The following is an 18,128-nucleotide window of genomic DNA, read 5'->3' as shown; positions in this document are numbered from 1 at the left end:
TCTGGTTGAAGCACAGTAACAACCTGGGCTTGTGACTCACATCTGAAGTATGGGGGAAGACAGTCCTGGGACTGGATCCTTAATCTGGAACCTGATGCTGTCTCGAGGTAGCTCAAGTCAGAATTCAGTTGAACTCTCGTGGGAAGGCTGCTGGTCTCCAAAAATAGTAAATTGGTGGTGTGGGGAACTCTCTGCCATGCACACAAATTGGAATTGGTACTAGAACCCACCGTGTATAATAATCGGTATATTCTAGTGAATTATTTAATCAATGAATGAATAATGCAGAATGATTTGGTACCCCCTACATAACGTATTTGAACCGAAGAAAAGGAAAACATTTATTGTGCCCTTACCAAAACCAATGCACTTTGTATATGTTTTATATAATCATACATTAAAACAATCCAATCTAATTCTAGCTCTAGTATACTTGTTTTCTTACCTAAGACCCCCGAGTTAACAGCTAGTTTAGCCAAAATTGGAACCCATGTTTCTTGTTTCCAAATCCTTGTTCTTCTCGATCCCCAACAAAACCCAAAATCCATAGCAAATGAGACAATGTTGTTATACACAATTATCATTGTTAAGAGACTGATCTGAGGGACTCCTAGGTGGCTCGGTCGGTTAAGCATCTGCTCTCAGCTCAGGGCCTGAGATCAAGGCCAGTGGAGAGTTCCCTGCTCAGCAGGGGAGTCGGCTTCTCCCTCTGCCTCCCACCTACTCGTGCTCTCTCTCTCACTCTCACTTTCTCTCCAATAAATAAAACCTTAAGAGGAAAAAAAAAAAAAGAAAGAAAGAAACCAATCTGCAATTCTGAAATAAACTGACATGGAAAGACCACATTATATTCAGAGAAGGATGAAAGAGGGAAAGAATGGTTAACTACAGAAGGGCATTTCTAATAATCAGGGACCTTACCCTGCGCTGCTACTAGCATTACCCCAGAGCTCCCATCCTGTTCGCTGACAGTTTATAGAAGACAATGGCTTTAGCATTTGTTGCCATGAGAACACTGATTATATTTGTTTGTTTTCTATTTCAAGCTGCAGATTTCTCACTTCAGTACTTTTAATAGTGACAAAAGAATAATCAGTCCTACTCATCACTCATCTTTCCTTTGGTATGCTTTTAAAAAAATTGGTCAGGGTAATATTTTATAAGCTTGGTAAATTGCTAAATTTTTCACAAAGAATGTTGTCCAAAATATTAGGCAGCACAGCAATAATATAATACTAAGTAACATAGCAAGTACATGGCAATGAATATTTACAGGAATTTTTAAATTGAGGTAAATTTTATGTATAATGAAGAACAGATCTTAAGTAAAGATTCTGATGATCTTTCATTGATATAATCACTCCTATCTGCCAAACCATCAAGATGTAAAGCATTTTCATCACCCCATCAATCAGGGCCAAAGTACCTAACTGTTCATTAATAGGCACTGGTTACACCAGTTATGGTAAAACAGACTATGCACTCTTTTATTTCAATAAAGCATATCTCTATGTATGAACTTGAAAAGTATTCCATAGTATATTAAGTGAATAAAAGCAACTCCCATAGGCCAAGATCAAATGTATTTTTAAACCTCACATACGTGTATGGTGATTGATTTAAGTAGGACATGAGTAACTATATTGATGTGTTTGTCATTACCCAGAACTTGATTTGTTAATGGCACTATTTCTGGGAAACAACAGAGAATGGAAAGAGAGTAAAGCAGTATCTGTTTCAAACCAACAAATGATACTCCTGAAATAAAGAATAAATAAAACAAAGAAGCTAAATGATACAAAGAGACAAAAGAGAAAAGCACTCTCTGAGAACCTAGTTGTTCTTTGCAAATTGCCAGTGAATGGACATGCCATATAAAATTGACTTTGCTCATTTTTCTGGGTAACTTGGGGACTTTTTGTCTGAAAATCTGGATATGCGTTAGATGAGTAACTACGTAAATAAAGTACCTGATGGAGACCATTTATCCAGCTTACTTCAGGAAAATGGGTAGATAGCACCTGCACCTACTTTATTCTTTACTTAAAAAATAGATTTTAAAAGATAGCAGTAGCCCTGGAATCATCTCCTAATGAAATATGAAATCTAGGAACTTTATCTTCTTCTATTACATCTCGGGCATTGTCAAATGCCCAGACTCCTTCCTCTGCTGAAGAGAACTGGTTACTATAACAACCACTGCAGCAGGGTTACTAACCACACACACACAAGCAAAACCCACAACCTCGAACTGATGAATGTTCCTGTGTTCACAGTTTTATCAGGTAATTTAGAAATGGACAGCAATGTAATAAGAAAGGAAGAAAATGCAAGGGACTTCAAATTAGATATTAATGCAGAAAGCAAGTTTAAACGAAACAGAGGCCAGAGGGAAACCAGCGAAGGAGCTTGGTGGCTTCCACGTTGCGCTTCAGGCCTCAGGGCTCTGGCTGCGGAGGACGGTCGGGGGGCGGCACCGTTATTCAGAGAAGCAAAGGCACAACCTCACTTGACAGCCAATGTGTGTCTCTGGCTGAAATAGGAAAAGCTAACCACTGATGCCAGACAGAGCGATGAATGTCTATTTCCAAAAATGCACCCTGATTTCATAATAAAGACTACTACTGGGAGAGGTAAGAGCCTCTGAAGTACGAAGTTGGAAGCTTTAATTTTTATTTGATACTGGAGGTAGCATCTCTCCTCCTTTCCTTATCACCGTGAGTATAAAGTTACGTAGCTTTCTTAAAAAGTGATTTAAAAGCAATTAAGTTTCATAAAATACAAGTAATATTTCTTACTCATAAAATTTAAATAACCAATATCTATAGTTTATTGATAAGCTGCTTTTTGTCATCATGTTTTTAATATTGTCATTTTTCCTTTAACAACAAAAACATTTACTCTATACCTGAGACTCAAATAATACCCTTCCAATACTTCTCCATAAATTTAAGACTGAGTAAAAGATGAAAATAAATTTAAAAATGTACCAAGAGTGGGTGAATATAGGGAATTTTCAAAGTCTGAGTCAGATTATAAAATATATTTTTTCTCTGAATCTCAAAAAATACATATAACCTTTGATTAAACTGTCTCCATTATATGTATATTTGGTAGTCAATCAGTAGCCCTTTACCTTTTAGGATTTAACTACATTGAAAATATCATATTCTTGTTACGCTGCTAAATTTCCTTCCACACAAGAGCATTATGACCCAAACATTTTTACTCATTTAATGGAGCCATTTTTTTAAACATTTTATTTATTTTATTCATGAGAGACACAGAGAGAGAGAGAGAGAGAGAGAAGAGAGAGAGGCAGAGGGAGAAGCAGGCTCCATGCAGGGAGCCCGACGCGGGACTCGATCCCGGGTCTCCAGGATCACGCCCCGGGCTGAAGGCGGCACTAAACCGCTGAGCCACCCGGGCTGCCCTAATGGAGCTATTTTTATAACTGTTAGAGAGTAGGTATAAAAACGACAATCTCTCATTTTAGCCCAGCTTTTCTGAAACTCAGAAGTAGTCAAAATATTTTGAGAAAAAACAAAAAGATGTGCAATCACCTCGTCTCAACTGAGTTCATGTATACCAAATTCTAAACTAGAACAGTATTTTTACAGTGAATTGATAAATATTGGTAAGCTTTTACTACTGAGCTGGAGTGTGTTTCCGTAAACACCAGACTTAAAACATTCTAGATAACTGTCCTGTATGTTAGAACAGTGAACACTAGAAAACCATGACAGAACATAGCCGGGAAGGTGTGAGCGGATAGCTTTAGCAGTAGTGTTGGTTTTGTTGGATCAAGTACTATCCGTGATTACGTTCAGGAATCACCCACCATGTTAACAAAGGCAGACTCTATAGGAAACTAGGAAAGGAAAGATACAACTTCCCCCCATAGCCTGCAGAATTTCTACACCAGTGAAATAGTGTTTTCTGTGGCTATGAAAATAAGAGCATGTTTCTAGACTTTAGATTTGATGTATTCCTATCTTATAATAATAGTAAAGATAATAGTAGGCATAATAAATTTATAATTAGTCTCTATGTTTTTTTTTTCTGTTGAATTTTTTGTGTGTGTCAGGAATTCTGTTAAATTTTTTGGTTGTTTTTTAATGTTTTCTAAGGGATTTCAAATATGCATTTTGTTCTTTGCCTTCACTGTAAAAAAGATTCTACTAAACTAAGAAAAATTGAGATTCTTTTTGTTTGTTTGTTTGTTTTAAAGAATTTTTTATTTATTTGAGAGAAAGAGAGAACACAAGTAGTGCGGAGGAGCAGAAGGAGAAGAAGCAGACTCCCCCCGCCCTGAGCAGGGAGCCCAATGTGGGGCTCCATCCCAGGACCCTGGGATCATGACCTGAGCAGAAGGCAGACGCTTAACTGACTGAGCCACCCAGTCATTAATTTCTAATTAATTTCTTAATTAGAAATATTCTTTTCTAATTAATGATATTTGAAGTTTCATTCCACTTGTCCACACTTGACTGATATCTCAAAATCTAGTTCAAGTCCCTTCTTCATGAGGTTTACCCATTTATGTCAGCATTAAGTAATCTCTCATTCCAAATCTTAAAATACCTAATATATTTTGCTTTTGTGGCACACATTTACTACTGAATAGTAACTGCCATTTACATGAAGTCCTTGTCTTTAACCCTATTTCCCTAAGGCAGTAGAGCAGAAAATATGAGTCCTAGAACTTTTGTAATCTCATGGGAGCTAGCAGATTTTCTTGAACACAATAATGGTGATGATAACCAGATATACATGTATGGACCTATTATTTTATTGACTGTGGTGGAAGGTATGTACATGAGTTTAATCCAAACTCCACCATATATTAGCTTTGATCAAGTTATTTAATATTTCTAAGACAATATATTAAGGCCTTCATAAGTATTACCTCACTTAAGTTGCAAGATAACCTTGCATGACAAGCTGCGATTATTAGCTCAATTTATGACTGAAGAAAGGGTAACCTGGGGAGCTGGTTGAAGGGCCAAAGCTAGTCAATAAAAGAGGGCAGGATCTCCTTGATTGAGAGTCAGAGCTGTGGTCTTACTCAGAGAGAGGTGTAAATTTCCCCAGGAACATGAGACTATAACCCAATGGACAACATAACAATTTGTTTCAAGAAAAACACGTTGCGTGTATACTTGCTAGCGAAATGGATTTTCGGGTTATCGGGGGCCGACCAGGGGAAGTGAAGAACCAGGCATATGAACCCAAAGGACTTTCTAACATTAACAAGTTGGAACTGTTAAAGGACTACTTCCTATTTGCAGAACTAAGCTAAAAGCCTGCTGTTCTCCCTTACACTGGGAGGCTGGGTACTCTTGGTTAAATTTGGTCCTAAGTTTCTCCAAAATGAGTAAGGACATGACCTGCCAGAGGAGGTCTGACGTCAGCTAGCCACAATTACAAGGGTCGTTGTCTTCAACTACAACTGGGCATTTGGAGTTGAAGCCGGTTTCCAATTAACCATTCAAAATTAAAACAGAATGTAGAAAGGGAGAAAAAGGAAATCTCTCAAGCACTTCTGCTTTTTAATAGGTTTGACCTTTTTAAAGTTGAATTTTGTGACAGTCTATGCTGCAAGAAAACCTGGAAGAAATAAAACTGCAAAGTTCTAAAAATATGAAGTACAAATTGTAATTTTTAAAAAGCATAACCACAATTCAGCTCAGATGTCCTAAGTACAAATACCTCTTAATTACCATCCCAACGCTCTCTAAGGCACACAAATAGACACAAATAGACGGTCTTTTCTGCTGTCTCCCTCTCTCCGCCAATTCCTCTCCTCATGGCTGTGCTAGCAGATCTATTTTGTCATAACTTCACTCAAGGATTAAGTGGATAGTCATTGGTTACATTCCTTCAGGCTAAAGCTCGCCCTCTCTTCTAAGTGCTTATGCAAGTGGATGTCTCATTTGCATTAAAGGTCAATGGCCACCCAGTGTGTTCTAGAGGCAAATCAAGAATTAGGAAGATCTGTTTTATATGCTATCACTTTTCAGAAAACTATAGCAGTTGTAAGACCCTGCCTAAGTCACAATCATTCTTGATCTCAGTTCTCTCATTCATGAGATAAAATTTTTCTAGATTATAGCCAAGGATGAAACTTCCATTCTATGCCTGTGAACCTACCTATCCTGCACAGCTTCCACAACTGTAATCTCTTCCATATCTTCTCTAACATTAGTTTATGTTTCTTTGCTCGTTATTAGGCACTGTCCTCCCCTGAGCTGATTTTCAAGCTTTTTCTACTATTCTATACCTATCCCTATCCATTTTCTTTCTGAATTCACTTATTCATGGGATCTCAACTGTCAATTAACTGAGACTGAATGCCAAATTTTCTATCTCCAATTCTATAACCATCATGTAATATCATTTTTCCAGGTGATTTATATTAGCAATAGAGATCATAGATCCTTACCATAAGGTATTTTCACAATCCCCAAGTTCCAGATTTTCTCAATCTTGGAGTCAGTTTATATTCCTTCAACATTGTTGTAGTTAATTCGCAGCTAAGTATTATTCTTTCTACAAACTTTCCTTTTGAGATTTGAAGTCACCTGCACCAACATAATTCAACTATCAGGAATGAGACCTGAGACCATTAATATCAACATAGCTCTTTGAGGATATATTTTCCCCACGAACATAAGACTATAACCCAATGGACAACATAACAATTTGTTTCAAGAGAAAACATTGTTTTGCATCAGATATGAAATCTTCATATCCAGTAGGATAATCAATGCCAATGCTGGAGGAAGCACTAGGTAAGGAAACATCTGAAGATGGAGTCAGAAGATCAGAGGAAGCACCTACCAGTCAATGTGAGAAGCCATTACTGTGATGCTTTACCTTATGATTTTGGCTTGGGTATTCTTTATTGGCCTTGCAGAAACATAATCAGAATCTGAATTTCCTTTTAACTGACCTTCCTTACTTTCTTCTCCTTCATTGGTTGTAGACTTTCCATGGCTTCATTTCTATTTATCCTTCACAGACATTTCAAACAAAAAATATCTTGCATACCTAACCCCATCTTGTTAGAAATGTCTAAAGGTGGAGTCAGAGGATCATAGGAAGCACCTACCAGTCAATGTGAGAAGCCAGCAAATGCAACCACCTCATTTTATCTGCTTCTTGGAAGACCTGAATTATTATAACCAGTCGTGATGCAGCAACACATAACTGAAACAGCTGTCCATTTTTCCACATTTGTCTAAAACTGACCTCATGTCATATAATGAGATTCTATTCAAGGAAGTTATGATTACAAAATGTTCAATTATTAATGGTTATTCCATTATGAACTTTATGTAAATCACAAATTAGGGAAAAATATCCTTTGTTCAAGACAAGCGTTCTCCTTATTTTTAATAATATGATGTGTATTTTGAAAAGAAATATCACATTCTCATAAAAATGTAGTTTCCAGGGTCACGTGCTTATAATGAGTGATCAACAAATCCTTTCTGAATACCTGTTTTCTGAGAGGTAAAAAGCCCTGAAAACAAACTGATAAGACACGGTGTATCTTCAAGAAGCATGTTTTGTATAATGGAGAAAATGAATAGACAAATATAATCAACAATATCATGAGGTTAACTCCTGGTTGCTCTATTCTCTTTATCTGTTCATTACTGGAATAGGCCAGTCATTAACGCCAGGAATGTCTACATTTGGCTAGGGTTTGCAAAAAGAGCAGTGCAAGGGAAGATAAAGAGCCAGCAAAGGGGAAAAAAAATAAAAACAAAAAAGAACTTAAAAAAAAAAAACCCAAAACACCCTAATTATAGACTCAGTGAGAATTAGAATGGTTCATGGAAAAAAAAAGTGGGACTTTCAAGGTAAGCCAGGCCTTTTCACACGGGCAGCCTCATTTTATTGCCAAAACAATCAGCAAAGTGGAGAACTCTTTCCTAATATAGAGAACTTGATGCTTAGAGAGCTTGAGAATCCAGAGCATCAAGGATTCTTTACATGGCAGAGTGAGGATTCAATACCCCTCTGCCTAATGTCTTCAAACATGGTAACTTACTGGAATTCAGAGAATAAGAAAGGAAATTTGAAACCACGGAAGCTAGGAAGAAAGAAAACAGAGAAAAAATTACATTAATAAGTAAGAGGTCATTAGAAACCTTCCAGATTACAAATTCATAAAGTGGGAAATAATCCCATTTCAAGGAGTATGTAATTAAGAAACCACAACAAAACTATTTAAAAAAAAAAAAAAAGATTAAATTCAACATACATCTCCCCCCCTCCCCCCCATTTTTCTTCTAATTCCTGGCTGATGGAAAGTAAAAAAATCTTCAAATTCCCCAGTCAAAACCCTGGGCCCCCTTTGAAAGAAAAAAAGATTATTAAACCAGGCAAGTTAGCTCAATGAGTTGTTATAAATTAACAATAATAATAATGTCCTTCATTGAGTGGTGCTGTGTCAGACAATGCATTCAATTTTTATCTCATTTAATCTTTCCCAGAGGATGTGGAGTGGGCTCACAAAGTTAAAATTCATACAGCTTGCAAGTAGTGGAGCCAAGTTTCAAACCTAGGCAAAAGTCTTATGTCCATATGCTTTTATTTATAATTTAGTTGCTACCTTAAAATTGTGTTTGCTTGGGATCCGTGGGTGGCTCAGCGGTTAAGCATCTGCCTTCGGACCAGGGCATGACCCCAGAGTCCCAGGATCGAGTCTCACACTGGGCTCCCCACAGGGAGTGTGCTTCTCCCTCTGGAGGGTCTTTGCCTCTCTCTGTGTGTCTCTCATGAATAAATAAATACAGTCTTTTAAAAAAAAAATTGTGCTTGCTTATTTTTAAAAAAAAGTCTTATAACCACATGGTTGAAATTCCAAATGTTAGTAATCAATGTTAGATTCTTATATGTCCTAAAAGAAAAATTTTAAGCATAAATAAGCAAAAATGTATATATATGTATATATTATATATATATATAAAACTGCTACTTTTAAAACACAAACTATCACACACTGTAGACTTCTCTACAACTCGCTTTTTTTTAAGTTACTAATTTTCAATATCAGCTTAGTAAAAACTCCTTTTTTATGGCCACCTAGTCTTTTTTTTTAATCATAATTTGTTAGCCAGCCCACTATAGGTGGACATTTAGATTATTCTCAATTATTTGCAATTATAACCGTTAATATCCTTGCACTTACTTCATTTTACATTTCTCCCAAACTCCTCAGTCTTCCTCTCCATGATGCCTCTCCAAGGACCCAAATCATTCTTAGTATAACTCTGAGATAATCTTTTTTAAGTTAGAACATTTTGGGATATGCCAATCTGTCACTGTAGTGTTTTCCATTAGGCAGGGAGGTCTGAACATGAATGTTTACCTCAAAACATTTGTTAAACCAATAGAACAAATGGGAGACAAGGTTAGAAAAAAGGGTGAATAGAGTTTGAGGACAGTTAGGAGTGACAATCAGGACTAGCCAACAAGAGGTCTTTCCTAAATAATGACTCCCATGTTTTAAGAAAAGCTGCAGGCTATTCACAAATGTATATCACAGCTAAAATAACCTCCACAAATGTATATCACAGCTAAAATACCAAATGTGTTTTGGCAACTAATTCTCTCACCAAACATTTTGCCTGATGCCTAGACATACTTTAAAGAGCTCTGGAAGCTAGAATAATTAGTCCTAGAGGTTATTTTTTTTTTCCTCACCCATATTAATTACTTCTTTGGAGAGTCAATTCATAAAACTGAACAACTATCTTCAGCAAATCTATTTTATTTTGAGCTCTTTGGAGGATACTTGTTATATAAACCCACAGTAATGTTATGAATGATACCATTCTTGTTAATAACAAGGACTTTGGAAGTTTTAATGCTTCTATTTTGAAGATATTTACCTAATTTTATCTGTTCTTCTCTGAACACTTGTTCTTTCTGGTTCCCTCTTTCTGATTACACCAATCCCATTCCATTGCAATCTTACCTCACCCTATTAAGGAGAATAAGCTTTATTAAAGCTCTTTAAGGGCAGGTCAGTAGAGTGAAACCCTCATATATTAAAGTCAGAAGCTTAGAGGATGTTCAATAAATGCTATTGCTGTGATGATGATAAAATGACATTTGCCCAAGATAAGTAGGAATTAAGACAGAGGAGAGTTCTTTAGCCCTAGATTGCTCGTTTTCTGTTAACTCCTGATGATCAGAGGTTGAGCAGTCTCCAGTACGTTAGTGTCACAAAGAAAAGTTTCATTGTTATAAATCTTGCTGTAGAAAGCTTAACAGCATACAAATGATATAATGAAAATATTTCTCATACACACTAATTTACAACTAACTTTTGTTCTGAATTGAATGATTATGAAGACATTTATTGAGTGAAATTATAATCAAAGGGATAAAAGACCAGAAGCTGTTTCTAAAATGTAGGTGAACACTTCCTCAAGCAAGCAGTATCATTCAGTTATGACTTCATTAATCAAACATTTATTGTGAGCCTACTTTGTGTCAGCTGCTAGGATAAGAGCTGATGGTGTATGAGGCATGAGCCTGTTTCTGTCTAGTAGGAGACACACATATAACCAAATGAATGGTATGGAACAGTAGGGCTATAGTAATAATAATGATAATAACTTTGAAAACTAAGAGCTGGAACGACCCAACAGGTTTCATTTTATCCACTAAACCTCAGGGGTTGCTGTTAGCTTCTAGAGCATGATTGAGAAGGGTTTGAAATGGAGCCAGAGACATGATCAGTCAGTGATGGCTAATGGGATGGAGGTCAGCCTGCATATTGTCTATTTATCGTCTCTGCTGTGTAATGCAGAAAAGGTGTATGCAGAGGAGGGAGGTGACCTGAGGTTTCAGAGAAGAGTTGACATCTGTGAAGAGCCTTGAAAATTGGACCTGTGAAGCAAGTGATATACAGTAGTCAAAGCAAAGGGGAAAGTATGAAGAAAGACAAAAGTTACAAAGTAGCTGCAGTGTTATGTTCACCACTTCCTGTAACTAGAAAGTGGGTTGGAAAAGAAGCCTGGGAATGATAGGCTAGAGTTCAACAGGAGACAGTCATAGGTCCCATTTCATGTATGCCGAGGAGCTGGGACGTAATCCCCCAGGCCAGTGTTCCTGGGAGCTCTTATCCATAGATCACTTGTATCAGCATTTTCCAAGCTGCTTGTTAAGACAACCAAATCAGGAAGTCTGGATATTCTGTTGAGAATCTTTATTTTTCACAAGGTGACTAAAAGTTGGGATCCCATGGTAGGAAACTAGTATAGCATGAGGATCAGACTTTTCAGGAAATATTCACGTTGAGCAGTTAACCCATGTGTTCACAAATATTTCCCACAGTAGAGGTGGCCAGGCCGGTGTTCCCTAACTGGCACCTGCCTCTCCAGGTCCTCCTCACAGGCCAAGCCACAGCAGCATTTCAGCTCTTTGAGTTTAGTTAGTAAGAACCTGCAGTGTAGTGAGCAAATTTTAATGCTAGAATTTAATTGAAATTGGAAGAGTGCACTTGGTTTAATCCAAGCAATTTTTTTAGTAAATTGGAGCAAAAGAAGCTATTTCATCCTGGTCAGGAGCATATTTTCAGCTGTGAAGATAAAAAGCTTTAGCAAAAGAATAACTCTCGGTCATCACGATTGTCCAGGTCATGGCTAGGTTTGCAAGCCTTGCTTACTTTCAGCTGCAGACTTTGCCTGGTTCATCACGGAAAGCAAAGAAAAAAGCAACTGTTATCTAATGGAGCGCCCTACTTCATTAGGTGAACTGTTCCTGGCAGATCAGTAGTCCACACCACCTGAGATGTGTTCCCTGTTTACATGGATATATAATGAAGTATACACTTCAATTATTGTTGTTGTTTATTTTTTCTTTGAATGAAGTTTCATGAAATATACCCAGAGATTTCAGATAAACATAAGAAAGTCCTGAGAGTTGGGAAGTGATTACTCTATAACAGTTTTTACTATTGTTATTATTTTATGGTACATGTGATAGAAAATACTCGTTACATGATGTTTATTAGTACTAGGTCACTCATTCACTTCTTTATTCAAAGGAAATGTATTGCTTTTATAGCATAGAGACTCTCCTGGAGACTCATGACTGTGAATATAGTTTAAACTATAATAAATGCTTTGACGGAAAGTCACATAACTCCATGGACTATCAATTAGGATAAACAGAGTACATATAGGGTTAGGGGGAAAAAACCCTAGACAGTGACACTTGTTGTTGAGCTGTGAACAAAAAGTAAGTAACTGGAGTAAGTAATGATGAATTGGGGGAGTGGGAGTGGATTCTAGGTAAAGAGAATTTTTTATTTTCAGGCAGGGAGGATGACCAGTTTAAGGAACATAAAATGGCAGGGGTGGAGTGAGGGAAGAGTTTGTGCAGGTTGAGAATGAAGATTTATGTAGGGGCAGGCTGTGCAAAGTCCTCAGCCTTGTATAATTTAGGTCTTTTATTCAAGCACTTAATAAAATCAGTTAACACTTATTAAGTATACAGTATATATCAGGTTCTGTGAGTTTATTATACATAAATGGCTGTAGGATATGTTACCCAGAGAACCATCCACCTTTCAGCACTGACACACTCATTCTGCCAGCTGCCTGGAGTGTAGCCTGCAGACACACCGCCCAGTCCTCCTGCACTGACACTCCCATCCCTTGAATTTCCCTTGACCAGAGCAGCTTCCTTCTCTAAGATTATGTCCATTCCCTGGGACAACCCTCACCCAATGACTGACTAATGTAGTTGTACAGGCCTCTCCCCTTCATTATTGTGAAGTAAAAACAGTTTATAAAAAACCAGTATGCATTTTTATATAAAACTATAAAACTTTTCAGTGAATGAGTTCATAACAGTTTTTTTGGCTACTGACTTATCAGAGTGAACTTTATCTGAGAATTATGGAATATGCATCATCATATCCACATGTAAACTGCTTTGATTCCTCATATAAAATAAAAGTAGCATAATATCAAAAAAATAATAATCAGATAATCAAATAAAATGGATTTTAATATAATTGGTCAAATACATTGAAGGAGGCAAGCAGAGTTGTAGAGATCGCTTTATCAATCAGTAAGCAATTCATAAATGCCAAGTTAAAAAGCAGATTTTCTTCTTTTCTTATCTATATCTTTGCATTGATTGATATTGTTGAACCTTTCTTAAACTCTGTACTCTTGTTTTCATGACATTATATCCTCTGGTTTCTCCTCAAATTTTTCTGATTATTCCTTTTCTCTTTTAAGGGGTCCTCTCCTTGAGCCCACTCTGAAAGTGGAAGCAGTCATACAACTCAACGCTCACATCTATTCCTATCACTCTTTTCACTTGTACTATTACTCTATTTTATTGTGCTATTGACTGTTCTCATAATTTCACTCATTTTTATGATTAAGCTACTTCATAATTTTTTTTTTAATTTTTATTTTATTTTAGATAGGCACACAGTGAGAGAGAGAGGGGGGCAGAGACACAGGCAGAGGGAGAAGCAGGCTCCATGCACCGGGAGCCCGACGTGGGATTCGATCCCGGGTCTCCAGGATCGTGCCCTGGGCCAAAGGCAGGCGCTAAACTGCTGCGCCACCCAGGGATCCCTAAGCTACTTCATAAATGATGATAAGAGATTTTCCAAATGTCTTTTTTAATCCTCAACTTATTCCTCTGGCTTAAAATCTCCACCTTCAGGTGTTTGCTGTACAGTTTGAAACCTGGGTATAAAAACTCAAAATAAACCAAAGCAAAAAATCCTAAACAGAAATCTTAGGGTTTTTTTCCTCAAAGTTATTTTTTCTTCCATCTTATCTATCTCAAATTATGACTACATGTATTTATGTCCTGTGAGTCTTCCCTCCTAAATATTTATAAAACCTGTCCACTATTCCAGACCCAACCTCCATTTGGCAAAAGCAGGTTTGTTTGTTTGTTTGTTTTACCTCTTTTTTGGCCTCTGACCTTATCTACCTGAAATTTATCTTTCATTCTACTACCAGAGTGATCCAAGGAAAAATCCAAATTCAGTGTGTCTTTTCCCAACTAAGAATCCCTCAGTGTTTTCTTACTTTCTGCAAATATATTCCCAAATCCTTAGGTTGACACATAAGTTTCTGAAGATACGGACCCTGATTATCCTTCTAGTTCTAGGTCTTATATTCGTTTAAATGATTCATGGAGCATTCTATATGGTATTCAGTAGCACACAAAACATATGGAGAAATGAATTAATAAATTAATGCTATAAATATTGTAATAGATTATCATAGATGACTGCACAAAAAGATCTATGGGCAATAAAAGCGAAGGTAAAATACCAACATTGCCGATAGCTAAGCAGTAGTGGTGGATAATAAAGCAGCTGATAGAGCAATCTGAACACATATGTTGCACCAATAAGACAATGAATTTGTGCACTGATTGGTATCTGTTTGCTCTAAGACTAGACACAAATGAAACCACCTCAGAACAATTGGGCAAAATCTTTTGACAATGAAATATTCCATAATACCATTCCCATTTTAAATAGTCCTTACCTTTTTTGAATTAGAGACCACTTCTATGGCAACTAAATGAATGCTAATGGCACTTTTAGAAGAAAACTGTGTATGAACCTGCCTTCACAAAGTTTTACATAAAAATTCAGTGCCTTCACTGAGCTTGGCTTAAAAATTCCTGCTATGATCAATCTTTAATGCTAATTAAATGACCCCTATTGCTTGGTTAGGTGAGGCTTAAGAGTTATATCAAGAAAAATTGCAATGGTATTATATACTCTTAGAGTAGATGATAAAACCAAAAGGCAAGTGATTGGTTTAAGAATATTATTAGTAAAGATTTCTGTTATTAAGTAAGATGTGTATCCATATCCTAAGAGTTTCAGAGAGGCATGTTGCTGAAGTAGATGCATACATGATATTTGAGCGTACATCTATTGGTACAGAAACAATTGTGAAGATCAAAAACATGGCTATTCAGACTTAATCTAAAAAATCCAGATGGTTGCCTCACGTGTATGTTAATTTTTAAAATATATTTATCTGGACTTTTAGTTTTACTTTTCCCTTAGAATTTAGGACACACACACACAGAGAGGCAAAAAGAACAATGCTTTAGCATCACTCAAAGCATTTAATTAGTTAAAGAATAAACATTGCCATTCACTTGTTTGGCCCCCTAGGCAAAGATGACATTATTTAAGGAAAAGAGAATGAAGAGCTGAGCCATAAGTGGGTGATTCAGAGCTGTATAAACACCACTCCTGGAGTATTCAGTATGGCTCTTACCCTTCATCAAGCTCAGGATTGAGAATCAGAATGATATGGATGATTTCCCCATCTTGCCACTTTGCCATCTGTCCTAAAGTAATCATTATTTTTCTACAACAATTGCATTGTGGAATCTTCATTAAGGAACAAACCACTACTCGGAACAATCAGGCTGGCATTGGGGCTGTTGGCCCAGCAAAGCACATCATTCATAAATTCCACATGGTCCGCATATGGTGGTTCCACTGCAGTCAAAACTGAAAGTCTATAGTTTTACTCTGATTGAGAGCTTAGAGACTAGTAAATCCAGTAAATCAAGCTAAATTTCGGTTTTACCTAAAGGAGCAAAAGTCAAGACCTTTGAAGTCTTCTTAATCGTGGGCAGTAATGGAATAATTAGATACTTTCACTTTACGATGTGTTCATTGACCACAGTTCTGCTTAAAGCTTCCCATTTGATTTTTATTCTTTTCCTTTGTACTCTGCTGTCAGCAATACAGATGTCATTTGAACTGGCTCACAACCACTGAAATGAGTGAAAGATTTTGTGTGTTTGACAATCTAATAGTGTCACGCCCTACTAACTCTCCCTAAGAATTGGAATAATTTTAAATGATGTGTACTAGATAAAAATGCCAGATCAGTACTCTCCTGATCCCTTTGTTCAATAGACGCGATCAATACCTGCACTAGCATACACAACCAGTGTGAAGCCCCGTAACATAAAGTAGGTTTCAGCAATTGGGAGATGGCCGTATTTATATATCGTTATGCAATAATAGAAACAGAAAAGATCTCATCAAACTACTTTTGTTTTATGTTCTGGTGTGTCATTCATTTCTTTTGCTTCTGTTCTCTTTGCTTCTGTTTGGCAGTTAGTGAAAGTGAATCACATATGATAAACAAAGGTCAATCCTATACATACAATTATCTATGAATTCTTTTTCTTAAAATATATGAGATATTTAATCCTGATTCTTCGTGCTTCTGATGGCTAACAGAAATATCTGGGATATTTTTGGCAGACTCAAAACTGGAGAACACCAAGTCAGCATGGGAGAAATGGCAAGTTGACATACGTCACATCTGTACTACTTTCACAAGTTCCTTTTTGTCTATGCAGAAAGGTAGGGTGTTCTTCTAAGTCAGATATGATATTTTACTGAGTAGTATAAAGAATTAGGAAGAATGTTTTCCACAATGTATTTGTAGAAGAAATGGAAATCTACTTTTGTCAAAGAAAAGTAGTTAGGAATTTTACAAGAATAATCCACCAAATTATTATTTTATAAATAACAATTGCCCTTCCCAGATATGGAAGCAAAAATTAATACCTTCTCTAATATCTATGTTTTGCCAAGTTTAAATCTAAAATATGGTCAAATATAGGTGAAAAATACTTTATACCTCATAGGATGGCTATTATAAAAACATAGAAAATAAGTGTTGGCAAAGACGTAGAGATATTGGAACCCTTGTAGTGTGAATATAAAATGATGCATCTACTTTGGAAAACAATATGGCAGTTCCTCAAAAAACTAAAAATAGAATTACTATATGATCCAGCAATTCCATTTCTGGGCATATATTCAAAATAATTGAAAGCAGGGACAATAGCCATATTTATAATAGCATTATTTACAACAGCCAAAACTTGAAAGCAACCCAAGGTCCATCAACAGATGAGTAGATGAACAAAGTGTGGTATGTACATACAATGGAATATTATTCAGCCTCAAAAAGGAAGGAAATTCTTACAATGCTACAGTATGGATGAACTTTGAAGTCATTATGCCAAATAAAATAAACCAGTCACAAAAGCATAAATAATATATGATTCCACTTATATGAGGTATCCAAAGTAGTCATAAAGTCTGAAAATAAATAAATGATGGTGGCCAGGGACAGATCTGTAAGAGTCCTGGGGTATATGATGGTGATTGTTGTACAACACTGTGAACATATTAAAACCATTGAAATGTGCACTTAAAATGATTAAAATAGTAAATTTATGATACATATATTTTGCCATAATTAAAAAAATTAATTTTTACAGTTTTATTTATTTAAGCAATCTCTACACCCAACATGGGGATTGAATTCATGACCCTAAGATCAAGAGTCGCATGCTCTTCCAACTGAGCCAGCCAAGCACCTGAAAAAAAACCAAAATAATTTTTAAATGTAGATGAAATAAGTTTTAAATATTTATTCTTTCTTATAAAGTTCCTATAGACCCAAATACAATGGTTGAATTTTTTGTCTATATTATTTTGTAAATATAACTAAAGTGGCATAACTGAAAATGTGCTCACCTTTCTCCTGCCTGTACAGTTCTGCTGCACTTCTTCTGTTTCACCGACCTGAATTTTCTCAGGGTTTAGCTAACTGCTGGCAACTGCATGGACACAGCCAAAATAAGGACCCCGCTTCCACCGTGAGTGACTTCTGTGGAGCTGTCTGCACAGATCAGTCATGGCAGCAGGTAGCCCCAGATTCTTGACAATGGAGAAATAATTTATTAAAAATTTAAAAATTAGAGAAAGCACTCCCTTTGAAAATGTGGTAATGAATGCATTTTTTATAATGAGGGAAAATGGTCTGGAAATACAACACGAAGTACTAATAGCAGCTGTTCTTGCTCTCTTGAACTATTTATATCTTCAGTTTTGTCCATTGTATAATAAGTAATTGAAAGATCAAAAACAAAAATAAAAAGAAAAGAAAAAAATGTAGTTTTTTTCTACGGAAGATACTAATATTCTGATAAATATAGATCACTCTGGAATCACATCTCACTTGGGATTTGATGACCTTCTTTTCCAACTCCAAGACTGC

The 18,128-nt window shown here is 36.4% G+C and overlaps 1 long non-coding RNA gene across 1 annotated transcript; it reads left to right on the top strand.

Annotated features, from left to right (window-relative positions):
* Nucleotides 1-2,603: 2,603 nt before the first annotated feature.
* On the top strand, nt 2,604-17,769 carry LOC106558288. The gene is made up of 3 exons (XR_005384476.1): nt 2,604-2,717; nt 16,316-16,417; nt 17,625-17,769. It is a non-coding gene; the product is annotated as an uncharacterized LOC106558288 (long non-coding RNA).
* The last annotated feature ends 359 nt before the right edge of the window (nt 17,770-18,128 follow it).

This window comes from Canis lupus, chromosome 36 (genome assembly GCF_011100685.1).
Source record: "Canis lupus familiaris isolate Mischka breed German Shepherd chromosome 36, alternate assembly UU_Cfam_GSD_1.0, whole genome shotgun sequence".
NCBI classification, from domain to species: domain Eukaryota; kingdom Metazoa; phylum Chordata; class Mammalia; order Carnivora; family Canidae; genus Canis; species Canis lupus.
This window is presented reverse-complemented; position numbering and strand designations above follow the sequence as displayed.